The following is a 17,521-nucleotide window of genomic DNA, read 5'->3' as shown; positions in this document are numbered from 1 at the left end:
CAGAGCCTGTCTTATCTCCAATGTCCCCAATTCTGATGTTCTCTTTTAATCTATGGTGCCATTGCTATTAATTTGTACACTCCTGCTCTTATCTTTACTGGAATCTTTTATAGACAATAGGGTTTTATCATTTACCCCTCATTATAAAAATCTAATTTCTTGTCTGTCAAAAAGAGATTGAGTAGAGCAAACTGAGAACTAGTTCGCTGACAAACTGCAATGACACATCAGCCTGAAGGTACAATTTCCAAAGCAGAAAGTTGGAATTATAGATACCACCTACATTCATTCATAGGCAGGAAAAGGAATAACGATAGCACAGACCTATTTTTTTAACCACATTGCAAAAGAATTCTATATAGAAATTTAGTTTGTAAATTTTATTTATGATAAAAGATGTTTAAATTCACTAGGACTTTCTTTTTGTGCTGTGAGTTAATACCACATATATATATTACTAAGAAAAATTAAGTACAAATAATTTATAGAATAAAATACAGTGGTTTCATTCTCTTCAGAAGGAAGATATACCGATTTTCTTAAGTTACATTCCTAATCATAATATCATTAGATAATCATGCTACTCAAACGTTAGTCTGTTCATTGACCAACTTGAGCAGATATGTGGATATAAGCATGCAACATTGATTCTTTTTAACTTTAATATTTTAAAAACTTGCAAATAAGTAAAAATCAGCATACACGAAAATGAACTGGACTCAAATCATTTACCTGAATTTGTTTCCTAAGAAACAGTTGAAAACAATACTCGTGGCCACAGCTCATGACCTCTGTATTTAGTCTTCATTGTGTCTTGCTCAACTCAATTCTCTCTGCTCTGACCCTTACCATCAGGATCTAGCATGCTGCTTTCTTATGTTTCCAGAAATGTATGCAATGACTTTGTGTGCAGTAGTGCATACATGAGCTGGTGAGAAAATGCAGCATGTCTGGTTCTGGAGATAATCAAGAAGCCTTTAAACCTTTGTTTTCTGGGATTCCATTTCCCCCCAGGAGCCTCAGCCAGATAACTCAATGTTTCATCTATGAGGTCATCGAGCAAGTATCCTGTTATACTGTGCTCTCTAGTATGTGGGACTGTTGCTCAAGAGTGTTGATTGGTGGTGAGCCTGAACACTGAAAAGGGGAAATACAAGCTCCAAGAGTCCAAATTACTGCCAGAGAATTCTATAGATATAATGAGAAATAAACTTATTCATGTCTATATAATTAATTATCAAGCCAGTATTTTAAATGATAAAAATAAAGAAGTGTATTTTCTCATTCTGTTCTGTATGTACAGATGTGAAAATTAGCTCTCGGCTATGCTCAAAACATGCAGTAACTTTTACAGATATGAACATGACTTTCCTTGAGTTTCTAATCTCTAAACACACTATTTCTTTCACCTGTACATTCAAGATCACTTTTCACACTTTTAATCATTATCATCTCTTTCTACAGCTCTTTACTCTTAATATTTATGTTAATCTTAATATTTATCAAATAAGAGATTATAAATCTAGTCAAATTGACCACGAAAATTAACCATAAAAACAGTATTTATTAAAGAATACCTTAATGTCATGGCAAGACCAACCCCAACTCATAAATTGTGATTTAGGGATTTTTAGCAACAATAGACTGCTATTAGAGTTAAGTTTTATAACAAAATAATATCTATACTGACTCCCTCTATCAAGGTATCACAATGTCTGGCACTAGGGAAATGTTCAGGGATCCACAGAGATGATGCCAACTAAGAATCTAGGCAGTGGTAGAGAGGCTGCCTTTGATGCCCTTCCCCTATAATGAGATTGACGACTATCTTGGTTGCCATCCTAGAGCCTTCATCTAGTAGCTTATGGAAGCAGAATCAGGCACCCACAGCTAAGCATTGAGCCATACTCCCAGAATCCAGTTATAGAGGGGGAGGAGGGATGAGAAGAAGAGCCAGGGCCATACTGGAGAGACCCACAGAAACAGTTGACCTGACCTAGTGAGGACACAGAGACCCTAGTCTTAAAGCTAGGGAACCAGCATTGGACTGAACCAAACCCTCTGAATGTGGGTGCCAGGGGAGGTCTAGGAGGTCTGGGCAGTCTGTGGGACCTCTGACAGTGGAACCAGTGATTATCCCCAGTGCACAAATGGACTTTGGTAGCCCATTCCCTATGGAGGGATACTATTGCAGCCCAGATACACAAAAGAGGACCTAGACCCTACCCCAAAGAATGTGACAGAGATTGATGATCCCCGGGGAAGGCCTCACTATCCTTGGGGAGTGGGTGGGAGGTGGGTTGGGGTGGATTGGAGGGAGAGGGAACTGGAATTGATGTGTAAAATAAGATTGTTTCTAAAATAAAATAAAAAAGAATACCTAATGATCTCTTAAAAACATTTATTATTTCAGTCCAAATATTACATAAGGAAACATAATCCATTATCCCAGTGTCTCTCTCTTTTCTTCATGTTCCAAGTTCCTTCAAGACCTGTGTTTCTAAGGCTGGAAAAATGGCTCAGTGGTTAAAAAATGTTTGATGTTTTTGCAGAGGACCTGAGATCAATTACCAGTACTCATAGTATCTAGTTCCTATGTTGTCCAGTTTCGGGGAATTTGATTCCCTCTTCTGAACTTGGCAGACTCCTTACATGCATACACAACATAACATGCATACACAACATAACATGCATACATAACAACAACAGCAATTTAAAAATAATAAAAGCTTTTAGGAGATGCCTTTATCATCTCTCATGAAGTCCTTTCCAGTTTCACGATGAAACACAACTGTTTGTAGAGCAACATAAGATCTAAGGGAGTCAGATGGAAGACAGTTTCATGATACACTTTCTTACTCAGTCACCTGGTTATTATTTTTTCTCTTCTCTGCTCACAATTCTTTTAAAGACAGGGAATACTAATAAACATAAACATTCTTAGCCACTCCAACAATTGTGACACTAAGTGAGCTCCAGTGTTATGTGCTGTATAGGCAAATGCTTAGTATGAAGACAGCAGCAAATAAATTGCAAAATGAACCATTTTTCCATTTGTGATAATCACTTACACTCATCTATTCCATGGTGAAGCAGTCAGTCACCCTATTAGATCTTTTCTCTTGAACTACCATTTTTCTAAGTAAAGGTGAACTTGAGGAAAAGCAAGTCATCAACCTGTAAAATGCTGAGTATGACATCATCAAATTTATTTGCATGAGGACAATTGATTTTCTTAGAGGACTTGCAAAGAGCACTTTGAAGGACATCTTTTAGAAACTAAACAAGAGGGAAAATAAAAGCAGCCCTAATCTTACAAGGGAACTAGTCCAGACATTAAATGAAAATCAAAATCCTTCAATGTGTAACAACAGGGGTGGCTAATTTAGATAGATGCTATTGAGGTTCCATTAAAGGAAGATGTGTATGTATAAACTTAGGTTCAAAAGACTGCAAAGCTACCATTTGGAACTTATTAAAAATAGCAAAACACTTGGTGACAGTCTCTACTGCCACAGTAAAAATAATTCCTTCATAAAAGACAAGAAGATAAGAAGTATCAGATCATGTTTGTAATGACTTCAAAGCCAGTGTAGGTCACATGAGAAGCTTTCTCAAAAAAAAAAAAATCAGCAAAACCAAGTCAATGTCAGGATATCGATGGTGTTGATTACACACATTTAAATATATCATATTCATATTGTTGCAAGAAAATTACTAAAAGCAGAAAGACAGAAGAAACTCTTAATATGCAAAAGTTCTGCTTTAGAGTAAACCTTGGAAGTAAAAAGAATATGGGATATAATACTCATATTCTGATTAAGGAATTGCAAAGCAGAAATTTTACACCCAGCAAAACTATCCTTCAAATATAAATTAGAAATTAATATATTCCCAGAAGTCTTGTATATGCTGTCACACTCTTGTGAGTTCAAATGTGCACCTGACCTGTTATGTCTGTAAAACAGTTTAATTTTAGTTACCCACTACCTCTAGCTCTTACAATCTTTCTACTCCCTCTTCCTCAATTCTCCCTGAGCTTTGGGAAGAGGAAGAAATGTTATTTAATGTTCCATTTCAGGATGAACACCCTATAATCTCTTATTCTTTTCACATTCAACAGTTGTGTGCTCTCAGTTTCAATTGCCATCTTATTAAAAAAAATTTCTGATGGAGTATGAAAAATACACTGATCTTTATGTGTAAGGGTAAGTCATTAGGAGGCAAAAGTCACAATCTCAAGCCAAATATAACCCCAGCATGGAGTGAGAATAAAGACAGGAAGTATGACAGCTGCTGGATTAGGCAGAGTTTGTTTCCTTTAAGGGTGGGTCTCTGCTAAATCAATCATGCTCCAGTGATAACTATACAGCCAAGAATATAGACAGCATAAATTGGTCTCACCAGGTTTCAAAAACTGAGAACTTGCACTTTTCCACTGTTCCCCTGGGGCAGACAGGACTTTTTCTGTCTCCCTCTTCTCTTCTGTCCTCTCCTTGTCTCTGTGTCTCTGTGTCTCTTTACCTCTTTTCTCTTTCCTCCCCCTTCCCTTTCTAATAGAACTTTTCACTTAAAAAAAAAAAAACCTAAGGGCATAAAGTTTGATAAGTGTGAAAGGGAGGTAGACTGGGAGGAGTTAGAGAAAGAAGGTAAATGTGATCAAAACACATTGTAAGAAGTTCTCAAAAGAGATTGAATCTGTCCCTGAGGACCCTGGGATCCTGACTCTGCTGAGATCGCTAGGCTATTCTGGCCCCGACAGAGTGCAGAGAGTGCAGAGGTGAGCTGCTCCAGCCCCTGCCTTGGGCTCAACTTCTGCCTGCCCACTCTGGGAACTCCTACCCAAGGGTCTGCAACAGGACGACTTGACCCCTGAGGACCAAGCAAGCCAGAGTCTGCTGACATCTCTGCGCTAGTGCTGCTCTCACTCACCTGGAGAACAAGTGCCTCAGACCTGCCTAAACCCAACTTGAGACCCATCAGAGTATCAAAGTCAATTGCACACACCTGAAGAGAACCCCAGACCCATACACACCAGGAAAGGAAGTGACACCAACTGTACCCACTGGAAGAAGGGATGGGAAGACAATATAAAAACACATCCAACAACAGGAAAACCAATATGACACTACCAGAGTCTAGGGACTCTACACCAGCAAGATATGAACATCCCAACACAGAAGAAGCAGAAGAGAGCAACCTTAAAAACAGCTTCATGCAGATAATAGAGAACCTAAGAGAGGAAATAGAAAATCCTTCAGAGAAATGGAAGAAAAGACAAACCAAAAGATGCAAGAAATCAAGGAAAGCCCCCCAAAAGCCAAGAAAATACAATTAAACAGCTGAAGGAAACAGTTCAGGACCTGAAAAATGAATTAGAGACAATAAAGAAAACACAAACTGAGGGAATGCTGGAAGTGGAAAAGCTGAGTAAACAATCAGGAACCACAGATGCAAGCATAACCAACAAAGTACAAGAGATGGAAGACAGAATCTCAGATGCTGAAAACAAACTAGAGGAATTAAACTCATCAAGCAAGGAAAATCTAACAAAACCATAACACAAAATATCCAGGAAATATGGGACACCGTGAAAGGACCAAACCTAAGGATAATAGGTATACAAGAAGGTGAAGAAATCCAACTCAAAGGTGCAGAAAACATATTCAACAAAATCATAGAAGAAAACTTTCACAACCTAGAGAAAGACATGTCAATGAAAGTGCAAGAAGCCTACAGAATGCCAAATAGAGTGGACCACAAAAGAAAGTCCCCTCATCACACAATAATTAAACCACAATGTACAGAATAAAGAAAAAATATTAAGAGCAGCAAGGGAAAAAGGCCAAGTAACACATAAAGGCAAACCTATCAGAATTACACCAGACTTCTCCATGGAAACTCTGAAAGCTAGAAGGACCTGAATAGATATTCTACCAACTCTGAGAGAACATGGATGCCAGCCCAGACTATTATGCCCAGCAAAGCTTTCAATCACTATAAATGGAGAAAGCAAGATATTCCACTACAAAACCAGATTTAAACAATATGTAACCACTAATCCAGCCCTACAGAAAGTACTGGAAGGAAAACTTCAACCTAAGGAAATTAACTACACTCGCATAAACATAGGCAATAGATAATCCCACTCTACAAGAACACAAAATAAAAGGCAGGGTAAAACCACATACAATACCAGTACCAACAACAAACCAAAAGCAAACAAGAATAAACACTCAATGCACCTTAATTTCCCTCAATATTAATGGTCTTAACTCACCTATAAAAAGACACAGGCTAACAGATTGGATACAAAGACAGAATCCATCCTTCTGCTGAATACAAGACACACCTCAACTTCAGAGACAGGCACTACTTCAGAGTAAAGGGTTGGGATAAGATACTCCAATCAAATGGACCCAAGAAATGAGCTGGCGTAGCTATCCTAGTATCTAACAAGTTAGACTTCAAACAAAAATCAATCAAAAGAGATGAAGAAGGTCATTTCATACTCGTCACAGGAAAAATCCAACAGGAAGAAGTCTCAATTCTAAACATCTATGCCCCAAATACAAAGGCATCAACATTCGTAAAAGAAACATTATTAAAACACAAATCACAAATAAGGCCTCACACAGTTATAGTGGGAGACTTCAACACCCGACTCTCACCACTGGATAAAACCAACAGACAGAAACTTAACAAAGAGACAAAGGAACTACAGAAGTTATGACCCAATTGGGATTAATAGACTTTTATAGAACTTTCTATCCAAACACAAAAGAATATACCTTCTTTTCAGCATCACATGGAACCTTCTCAAAAATCGACCACATTCTCAGCAACATAGCAAACCTCAACAGGTACAAAAAAAATGGAATAACCACCTGTGTCTTATCCATGCTTTAGGTGGTCTTAAAGCAAGACCACCATGCTTTAAAGCTAGAAATCAAAAACAAATCAAAGAGCAGAAAATCTCCCAACTCATGGAAATTGAACAACACACAATTGCAACATTCCTGGGTAAAGGAAGAAATAAAGAAAGAAATTAAAGACTTCCTAGAATCCAATGAAAATGTTGACACAGCATTCCCAAACTTACGGGACACTTTGAAAGCAGTACTAAGAGGAAAGTTCATAGCTCTAAGTGCTCACATGAAGAAACTAGAGAAAAGCCACACCAGAGATTTGAGATCACAGCTGAAAGCTCTAGAAAAAATGGAAGCAAATTCACCCTGGAGGAGCAGACACCAGGAAATAATCAAACTGATGGCAGAAATCAATGAAGTTGAAACAAAGAAAACTATTTAAAGACTCATTATAACAAAGAGTTGGTTCTTCGAGAAAATCAACAAAATAAACTGTTATCCAAACTAACCAAAAGGCAGAAAGAGATCTTGCAAATTAACAAAATCAGAAGTGAAAAGGGGGACATAACAAGGGACCCTGAGGAAATCCAGAGAATCTTCAGGTCATACTTTGAAAACCTGTACCCCACAAAATTTGAACATTTAAAGGAAATGGACAATTTTCTGGACAGTTATCACTTATCAAAATTGAATCAAGAACAAATAAGCAACTTAAACAGACTATAACCTCTAAGGAAATAGAAGCAGTCATCAGAAGTCTCCTAACCAAAAAAAGCTCAGGGCCAGATGGATTCACTGCAGAATTCTACCAGAAATCAAAGAAGTGCTAATACCAATACTCCCCAAATTGTTCCACACAATAAACGCAGAAGGGACATTGCCAAACTCTTTTTATGAGGCTACAATAACCTTGATACACATGCCACACAAAGACACAACTAAGAAAGAGAACTACAGACCAATATCCCTCATGAACATTGATGCAAAAATTCTCAATAAAATCCTGGCAAATCGAATCCAAGAACACATCAGAGAAATCCTCCACCATGATCAAGTAGGCTTCATCACATGGATGCAAGGATGGTTCAACATACAAAAAATCCATCAATGTAATCCACCATATAACAGACTAAGGAAAAGAAACCAAATGATCATCTCACTAGACGCTGAAAAAAATGACAACATTCAACACCCCTTCATGATAAAGGTCTTGGAGAGATCAGGGATAACAGGAACAAACCTCAACATAATAAAAGCAATATACAGCAAGCCAACAGCCAACATCAAATTAAACGGAGAGAAACTCAATCCAATTCCTCTAAAATCGAGGACAAGACAAGGCTGTCCACTCACACCATACCTCTTCAATATTGCCCTTGAAGTTCTAGCTAGAGCAATAATACAACAAAAGGAGATCAAGGGACTACAAATCAGAAAGGAAGAAGTCAAACTCTCACTATTTGCAGATGATATTATAGTCTACATAAGTGACCCGAAAACCTCTACCAGGGAACTCCTACAGCTGATAAACACCTTCAGCAAAGTGGCAGGATACAAGATTAACTCAAAAAAATCTGTAGCCCTACTATATACCGATGACACATTGGTGGAGAAAGAAATCAGAGAAATATCACCCATTACAATTGCCACAAACAACATAAAATACCTTGGGGTAACACTAACCAAAAACATGAAAGACCTGTACCATAAGAATTTTGAGTCTCTAAAAAAAGAAATTAAAGAAAGATCTCCCATGCTCTTGGATAGGTAGGGTCAACACAGTAAAAATGGTAATCTTACCAAAAGCAATTTACAGATTCAATGCAATCCCCATCAAAATCCCAACACAATTCTTCACAGACCTTGAAAGAACAATTCTCAACTTTATATGGAGAAACAAAAGACCCAGGATAGCCAAAACAACCCTGTACAATAAAGGAACATCTGGAGGCATCACCATCCCTGATTCAAACTAAGCTATTGACCTGAAAACAGCTTGGTATTGGCACAAAAATAGACAGGTAGACAAAGGGAATAGAGTTGAAAACTCTGATATTAACCCACACATCTATGAACACCTGATTTTTGATAAACAATCCAAATTTATGCGATGGAACAAAGAGAACATCTTCAACAAATGGTGCTGGCATAACTGGTTGCAGACATATAGAAGACTGCAGTTAGACCCAAGCCTATCACCTTGCACAAAACTTAAGTCAAAATGGATCAAAGATCTCAACATAAATCCAGCTACACTGTCTACTACTATTAGAAGACAAAGTGGGAAATACCCTTGAATTAATTGGTACAGGAGACCTCTTCCTGAACATTACACCAGTAGCACAGACACTGAGGTCAACAATTGATAAATTGGACCTCCTGAAACTGAGAAGTTTCTGTAAGGCAAAGGAGACAGTCAGCAAGACAAAAAGGCAGCCCCCAGACTCTGAAATGATATTCACCAACCCCGAATCTGATAGAGGGCTGATGTCCAAAATATACAAAGAACTCAAGAAGCTACTCTCCAAAACACCAAACAATCCAGTTAAAAAGTGGGGTACAGAACTAAATAGACAATTCTCAATAGAGGAATCTAAAATGCTTGAAAGACACATAAGAAAGTGTTCAACATCCTTAGCCATCAGGGAAATGCAATCAAAACAACTCTGAGATACCATCTTTCTCCTGTCAGAATGGCCAAAATCAAAAATACCAATGACAGTTCATGTTGGAGAGGATGTGGAGAAAGGAGAACACTTCTCCAGTGCTCATGGGAGTGCCAACTTGTACAGCCACTTTGGAAACAGTATGGTGACTCCTCAAAAAAAAAAATGGAAATCAGTCTACCACATGATCCAACAATTCCAATCTTTGGCATATATGCAAAAGAAGCACAACAAGGACATCTGTTCAACGATGTTCATAGCAGCACTATTTGTAATAGCCAGAAACTGGAAGCAACCTAGATGCCCCTCAACGGAAGAATAGATAAGAGAAAATGTGGTACATTTACACAATGGAGTACTACCCAGTGGAAACAAACAATGGAATCTTGAAATTTGCAGAAAAAATGGATGGATCTAGAAGAAACTATTCTGAGCAAGGCAACCCAATTGCATAAAGAAAAACATGGTATGTATTCACTCATATGCAGATTTTAGACATAGAGTAAGGATTACCAGCCTACAATCCACATTGCCAAAGAAGCTAATAAACAAGGAGGACCCTAAGAGAGACATACATGGTCCCCTGGAGAAGGGGAGAGAGTCAAGATCTGCTGAGCAAATTGGGAGCACAGGAAGAGGGGGGAGGGAGCTAGGAGAGGGATGCAGAGGACATAGGGAGAAGAAAGGTTGAGTCAGGGGAAGAATAGAAGATAACAAGAATGGAGATAACATAATAGAGGGAGACATTTTAGGTTTTACAGAGAAATCAGGCACTAGGGAAATGTCTGGAGTTCTACAAAGATGACATCAGCTAACAATCTAAGCAACAGAGGCAAGGCTACCTTAAATGCCCTCTCCTGATAATGAGATTGATGACTAACTTATGTGCCATCCTATAGCCCTCATCAAGCAGCTGGTGGAAGTAGAAGCCAACACCCACAACTATTCACTGAACTGAAATGGAACCCAGATTCAGAGAAGGACGAGTGAAGAGCACAGGGGTCCAGATCAGGCTGGTGAATCCCACAGATACATCTGACCTGAACATCCAGGAACTCTTGCTCCCCAGACTGATAGCTGGGATACCAGCTTAGGACTGATCCAGACCCCAGGAACATGGGTTTCAATGAGGAGACCTCAGAAATCTACGGGACCTCCTGTAGAAGTTCAGTACTTATCCCTAGCATAGGTGTGGACTTGGGAGCACAATCCACATAGAGGAATACTCCCTGAGCCAAGACACACGGGGAGTGGGTCAAGGCCCTATCCCAAAGGATACAATAGACACTGATGACACCCTATGGAAGGCCTCACCATCCAGGGGGAACAGAAAGGATATGTGATAGATAAGGTTTTAGATGGGGGTGGGGGGTTAGGGGAGGACAGGTGGGAGAAGGGAACTGGGATTGTCATGTAAAACAATCCTGTTTCTAATTCAAATACAAAAGTTGGTAAAAAAAAAAAGTTCTCAAAAAATAATTAAATTATTAATATAAAGTCATAGTCTGAGAAGCAAAAGCTAGTCATTTTCCACTACTAGTAAAGACAGTGCTTTGGGATGAAATCAAATTATGATTGATTCACATGAAAAAATAAAAAAAATGCATGAAGTAAACTAGTAGGTAAATATAAAAGACAGCTTGTATTTTGTGCTTTTAATTCTTTTCTTATCTCATTTTATTGAAAAACAACTGTATAAAATGATAATTGTAAAATTCTACTGATGGACTTATAATTTAGAATGTGTATAATGTGTAATGTATGAATCAATATGTGATTTATTTGGCAGTAGTACTATAAATGAGAGGGCAGTTTTCAGTGTTAAAACTAATAAGGCATTTTTCTGATCTGTGTAATTATAAATGTATACTATTACTCTTTACAGAAACTACTAAAAATATTTCAAATATACAATTAAAATGACAAAGGAATTAACATAACATTTTGGAAAATATCTATTTAACATAATAGATATTGTAAACAATATGCAGGGATAAAATATAAGTCTTAAGACATAAAAATCTACTACTAAAATCCCAGATACTTTCTTACCGTCAATTATACTAAATATGAACATGTTAGTCACTCCACACAAAAGGCAGGGATTGGTAGATGATGACAAATTGATCCACCTCTTTGATGTTTGCACTACACAGCATGGGGGGAAAGAAATAAGGAAATATAGTGTCATCTTTTCTTAAAAGATACTAATGTGCAAACATAATGTGCCAAAAAATAAAAGTAAACTCATACACTCACATCACCAACACCCACTGCAAATAAAAAACAATAAATATCCCCTAACCCACCTCTCTTGTCCCCTCTTCCTCTTCAAACTGTAACTGCTATGGAGACTTGTAGCACTACAGGGAATGTTTGCCTTTATCTAAACATTGTATTATGCCATCATATAGTACATGCTTTTTGTCTCTGGCTTCTTTCATTTGATGCCATGTTCTTGTGAAATATCCATATTTGACTGTAGTTGTCATTTGCTCAGTCATTATATAATATTTCATTATGTGATTGTACTGCAATATAGTGTCAGTTCTATAATTGATAGATATTTGAAGGGTTTCCATAGCTGGCCTGTTATGAGTAATGTTACTGTAAACGTTCTTGTAAATGTTTTTGATGAATATTTGATGCCTATCTGTCATAAGTGTGAAAACTTTGCGTAATAGAATATATGCATTTTCAACTAAAATCAACACTGCCAATGTGTTTGTACTAACATGTGCTTCCTCCTGTACCTTAAGACATTGGGCATTGTCTGTTTTTTGCTCTCAACCTTTCTGAAGGGCCTACAAGTGATTGTTTATTTTGACATCACACTTCCTGACCACCTGCTCATTTGTCCATTAAAATTCCCTGTCTGCTGTCACTTTGCTAATATTGATTTGCAAATATTGTTTTCCCAGTCTGGGAATTGATTTTAATTCTCTAAATGGTGTTTTTGATAAACATATATTCTAAATATAGTCTAATTCATCAATTTTGCTTTTATGGTTATTGATTCAAGGTCTTCTTTCAAAACTATTTCTTAATTTATCTTCTGAAAATATTGGTTCTTCTTTAGGACATTGTTTTACCTTTCATATGCAGATCTGTACTTCCTCCACATTGAGTGTTGTAACTGAGAGAGACAGGAGCTGGGATAGATAGCTATATAGAGAGACAGATGATATATGGATTACAATGGTAGATAATAGATAGATAGATAGATAGATAGATACATACATACATACATACACAGATACATAGATATATGGTAGATAATAGAGAGAGAGATTGAAGATATAGATTATATTCTATGGATATCCAATTTATTGATTGTCATTCATAAAAGGATGACTCTATCCTTATTTCTTTCTTGTTTCTACCATTTAATTTAATGATTTAATTTTAGGAGTTGCTTTTCTTTCTTTCCTTGTAAGTGCCTAGGGATAGAGTCCTAATGATGTTTACCAGCTAAGTACAGATGCTCAGAAGCATCCAAGGTCAGCACCTGCTAGTGAAACATGTTGTTTTATTATTTCTATTGTTACACACTGACTTCCCTTGCATGCACTGCTCTTCTCTTTGTTGAATAACACCTCTCTTAATAAATGAATTAATATTGACTACTTTGTGTAGAAAATAAAAACAAAATAACTATAAGCCAGAATACCACCACCCAAAGAAAATTACTATAAAATTTTCATTAGATTTTTTCTATATTTTCTCTCACAGGTTTATTTTAATATTTAATTAAAAGTAAGTAATTGTATAAACATAATAAAAATCTAATAAAAGACTTCTGATTTATTAAAGTTTATACTCATGAAGAGTTAGAAATGAAGGATGGTATCTGAATGGAATACACGGTACAGCTATCCATTTCATTGATCTCCCCAACTTGGTCGTTAGCTCATGATAAACCTGCGTGCAGTAGGGCTACTTGAGGTAGCTCAGTGCATTCCACAATATATATGTGTTTCGAAGGTATGCTATGCTGTGCATGAGAATTGTTTATACACTGTGCTTGCCAATGGAAATATTTAAATTAATAAATTAAACTTTAAAAGAGACAACACAAAAAGGTAGAAAGCTTGCACAGAATCACTTGAAGTATCCCAACACTAGTAACCAAAATATCCATAGTATAACTAATAGTAATTTTCCATAACAAAAACCAGGATCATACAACTAGAATAAGAAATGACAGCAGATACCACCATCAACAGATTGGAATTTTCTGACAAATATTTCATCATATTCATTACAAGTTATTAGCACCCTTGAAACAAAGGAAAAAGCATAAAATCTAAAAGAAAATATAAATTATAGAATTAACAAATACATTAATTAAAATATAAGCTCTTTAGCACAACTTGATAGCAGAATAGATATGACAAAAGAAAAAGGTCAGCAACAAATTTGAAGAGAAAACAAGTTGCTGAATAAACACGTAGGATAAAACACTACTGTAGCAGGGCTTCTGAGATTCCTACACCAACAAGGAAAGTTCGATGTTTATGTCAGCAAAGTCTCAAGAGAAGAGAAAAAAAGAAAGCATTAAGAGAAGTATTTGAGGAAATAATTGCTCAGTATTTTCTGAATTTGGTCAAACATAAGTACCTAAATTTCAAATATATTCAGCAAACCCCAAATAGAGTTTTAAAAAATCTTTACCAAGATACTTTATAACTGGAATTCTAAACACACACACACACACACACACACACACACACACACACATACACACACACACCTTGGAAGTAGCTAGGGTGAAACAAAACATTTCCTTCTGCTGAGCGAGCAAACTGATTACCTTCTCATCTGAGAACAAGGAAACCAGAAATAAGTCTGATTATTTTTCAACTGACAGGAAGGAAGATGAGGTGGATTGGGAGGAGGAAAGGAGGCAGAGGAAGAAAGAAGGAAATTACTCCCAAATGTATCCTCCAAGAATTAGGGCAATGCCAAGGAGATGACTCAGCAGGTAAGTCATACCGCTCATTCAGAGGAATCAAGTGTGATTCTCAGCACCTCCATCGGGGGCTTCATAGTGTCTGTAGTTCCAGCTTCAGTGGATTCAACCTCCCTTTCTGATCTCAGTGGAGAGCACCTAGATACATAGGTATATACATAAGTCAAAACAAAATTAATCTTAAGAAGAAAAGAATGGAGGGGTCAAAGACATTCCCAGACATTGAAAACCCAATGGAAGGAGCAAATGAAGTTCTTAAATCAGGAGAGAGACCTCAGGAAAATAAGATTCTAGTTTTTTATTAAATTTATTATTTTTTAAATTTCATTTTACATTCCAACCAATTTTCTCTCTCCCATCCTCCTCTAGCCCACCCCCTGTCACCCCCAGCCTACCACTATCCACTTCTCCCAACAGGTAAGGGCTCCAATGGGAGTCAACAAAGTCCCTTCCATTAAGTTGGGGCAAGTTTCTGAACTCTAGCTGGGAAGGATGAGATGAGTTTGAATATTGTCAATCAGAATGCTGATGAAATTTATCTGCATCTTATAAAATCTGAAGCAAGCAGAAGTAAACCACACAATTATGGTATTAGTCAGCTTGGACTTTCATGGAAGAAGTAGCATAAATTAGATGGCTTAAAGAAGAAATTGGTGATCATAGTTCTTGAAGCTATCCAAAATTAAGGGGGCGGCTTGATTAGGCTTCATTCTGTAGCCTTTTCACTCAGCTTGCTGATGGCCATCATCTTGCCAGGAATTTTTACAAACTGTCTCTTATTCTAGAAGTAAGGGAGAAAAATCTGTGCCATCTTCTTGATGGGCGCTAATCCCCATCTGAGAGTAGCCCCACACATCCTCCTCTGTATCACCAGTATGCCTTATCTCCAAATACCTCTGCATTGAAAGTCAGGTCCTCAGCCCTGGGACCAGAGAACACATCAATTGGTTCTTTGCAAATATACTAAGTAGCATAAATAAATAAAAAAAACCAAAAAGAATTCCCCAAATGGTAAAGAAGTTCACAGACTGTCAAGAAGAAGAGAAGCAAAAGGAGTAAGCAAGAAACTTAAGATGATCCTGCGTACGCAGTGTCATGGTTCCCTCAGTGTAAAGGATCTAAATACACAAACGAGAAGAGAGTTCAGAGGAATGGATTAAAGACAACATCACCCAAGTAGATGCTGTCCACAGAAACCCCAACTCTGACAACATAGGTAGGCTGAAAGTAGAAAGCTGGGAACATTGCCATAACATAAACGTTATCTCTTTAAAAAGAACAGTGAGAATTCTTTGTACCTTCACCAATCTAACCCCCCCACCCCGGGCAAATGATGTATTACACACCAGTGCTCAGCTTTCATAGAAATGATGACTGCAGTTCCGCAAACTTTCTTATCTGTACCACATAACAACTGGAGCTCTTACTGACTGATATATATGCAAAAGAGTGCTGACCTAGATGAACACCATAACCAGAAATTGCTGGCAGGAGGTTGCTGGGGAGAAGAATAGCCAATGTGCAAAGAAGTAAACGGGTAGGAGAAATCAGTCAAACAAACTTGGGCGTGCTTCTAGATTTGGCACCTAACAGAAAGTTTTGTGTCTGGGACAACAATAGAGGAGAACATGAGGAAGGATGATTGTCTCCTCAGTTCTGTGGTGTGGCCTCTGATTGTGTTCTTAACATCTGTCAGCCTCCACTAATAGGCACCTACATAAAAATGTAGGCAATCACCATATGAAAAGTTATAAAAAAAAATCCATACAGAGAAAGTCACCTTCCCATTTGTAGGTTGACAGCTAGGTTGATAAGTTAGACCCAAATAAAATTAGCCTTCAGATAGATGCTCTCATATTGCTGTAATAAAACTTCTTTGGACCCACAGTGCCTTTTGAAGGGCCTGAAGCCTCAGCAAAATGGAACTGAAAAGTTGTTAACCAATCTCAACAGCTTTAAGGCTCCTGAAGGGACAATGGCCCCAAATGACTTGAGTTTTCTTCACCTTTTCCTTTTGTCCAGTAGGCCTCTAAAGAAAAATGATAGTTTTTCAAAAGATAGAAATATGGTAAACTCCATTTCAGTCAGTTATTGTATGAAATCCTGAACCAACCAGCACTAACCTACCTAAACACAGAAGAATCCAGCAATGGGCCCAACAAACTCACAAATTCATATATAAAATCTGCCACAGCTCTTACAGTTAGTCCTCAACCAGGCCATCCATAATCTACTAAAAGGACTATAGAGAAATGATCATAACGATGGAGTGGAAATAGTCATGACCTTCAAACAACCCTCTCACTGTTTCATGGATCATCATCTTTGCATCAATTGAAATAGCTTGTTCCTCTGGGCTACATTCTGCTCCTAGCCAGATGGGGAAAGAGGTAATTCTTTGAACGGCATAAATGGGCTTGGTACACAGATTACACTATTTCGCTGATGGAGGAGGGGAGGATGGGATTGGATCATGTATCTGGGCATTACTAATATTCTTCTTTCAAGTTGATACAGTTCAATTCAGTTCAATAAATACATATTAGACATGTTCCATAATAGACACCACAATGCCATAACCAGGGAAGATTGGACAGTTAAGTTTCTAAAGTGTGTGTTGATAAAACTGGTGACCACATCACAGATACATTCCTGCCTCTTTCTTCCCTCCTGACTTGCTTGATTCTCTCTCTCTCTCTCTCTCTCTCTCTCTCTGTGTGTGTGTGTGTGTGTGTGTGTGTGTGTGTGTGTGTGTGTGTGTTCTTTCCTTCTTAGGGAACTTTGAAGAGACATTGATAAAATTCCAAGGTGGATTTCCAAGTGTCATTCCTCTGGTAACTTTCCCATCCAGTCTAAAATACCACTGTACTACTACAGAACTTATCGTAAGAACAATCGTTTCTGGGTTAGGGTTCTAGGGACCAGAGAGGACTTCCTCAAGAGCCCTTTACTCTTCAGATGTTCACGAAGCAAGCACATTCCTCCACTCTTTGGCTCTGGGCTCTCCCATGCTT

The sequence above is a fragment of the Cricetulus griseus genome, chromosome 4, assembly GCF_003668045.3.
Source record: "Cricetulus griseus strain 17A/GY chromosome 4, alternate assembly CriGri-PICRH-1.0, whole genome shotgun sequence".
NCBI lineage: Eukaryota > Metazoa > Chordata > Mammalia > Rodentia > Cricetidae > Cricetulus > Cricetulus griseus.
Note: the sequence above shows the minus strand (reverse complement) of the source record.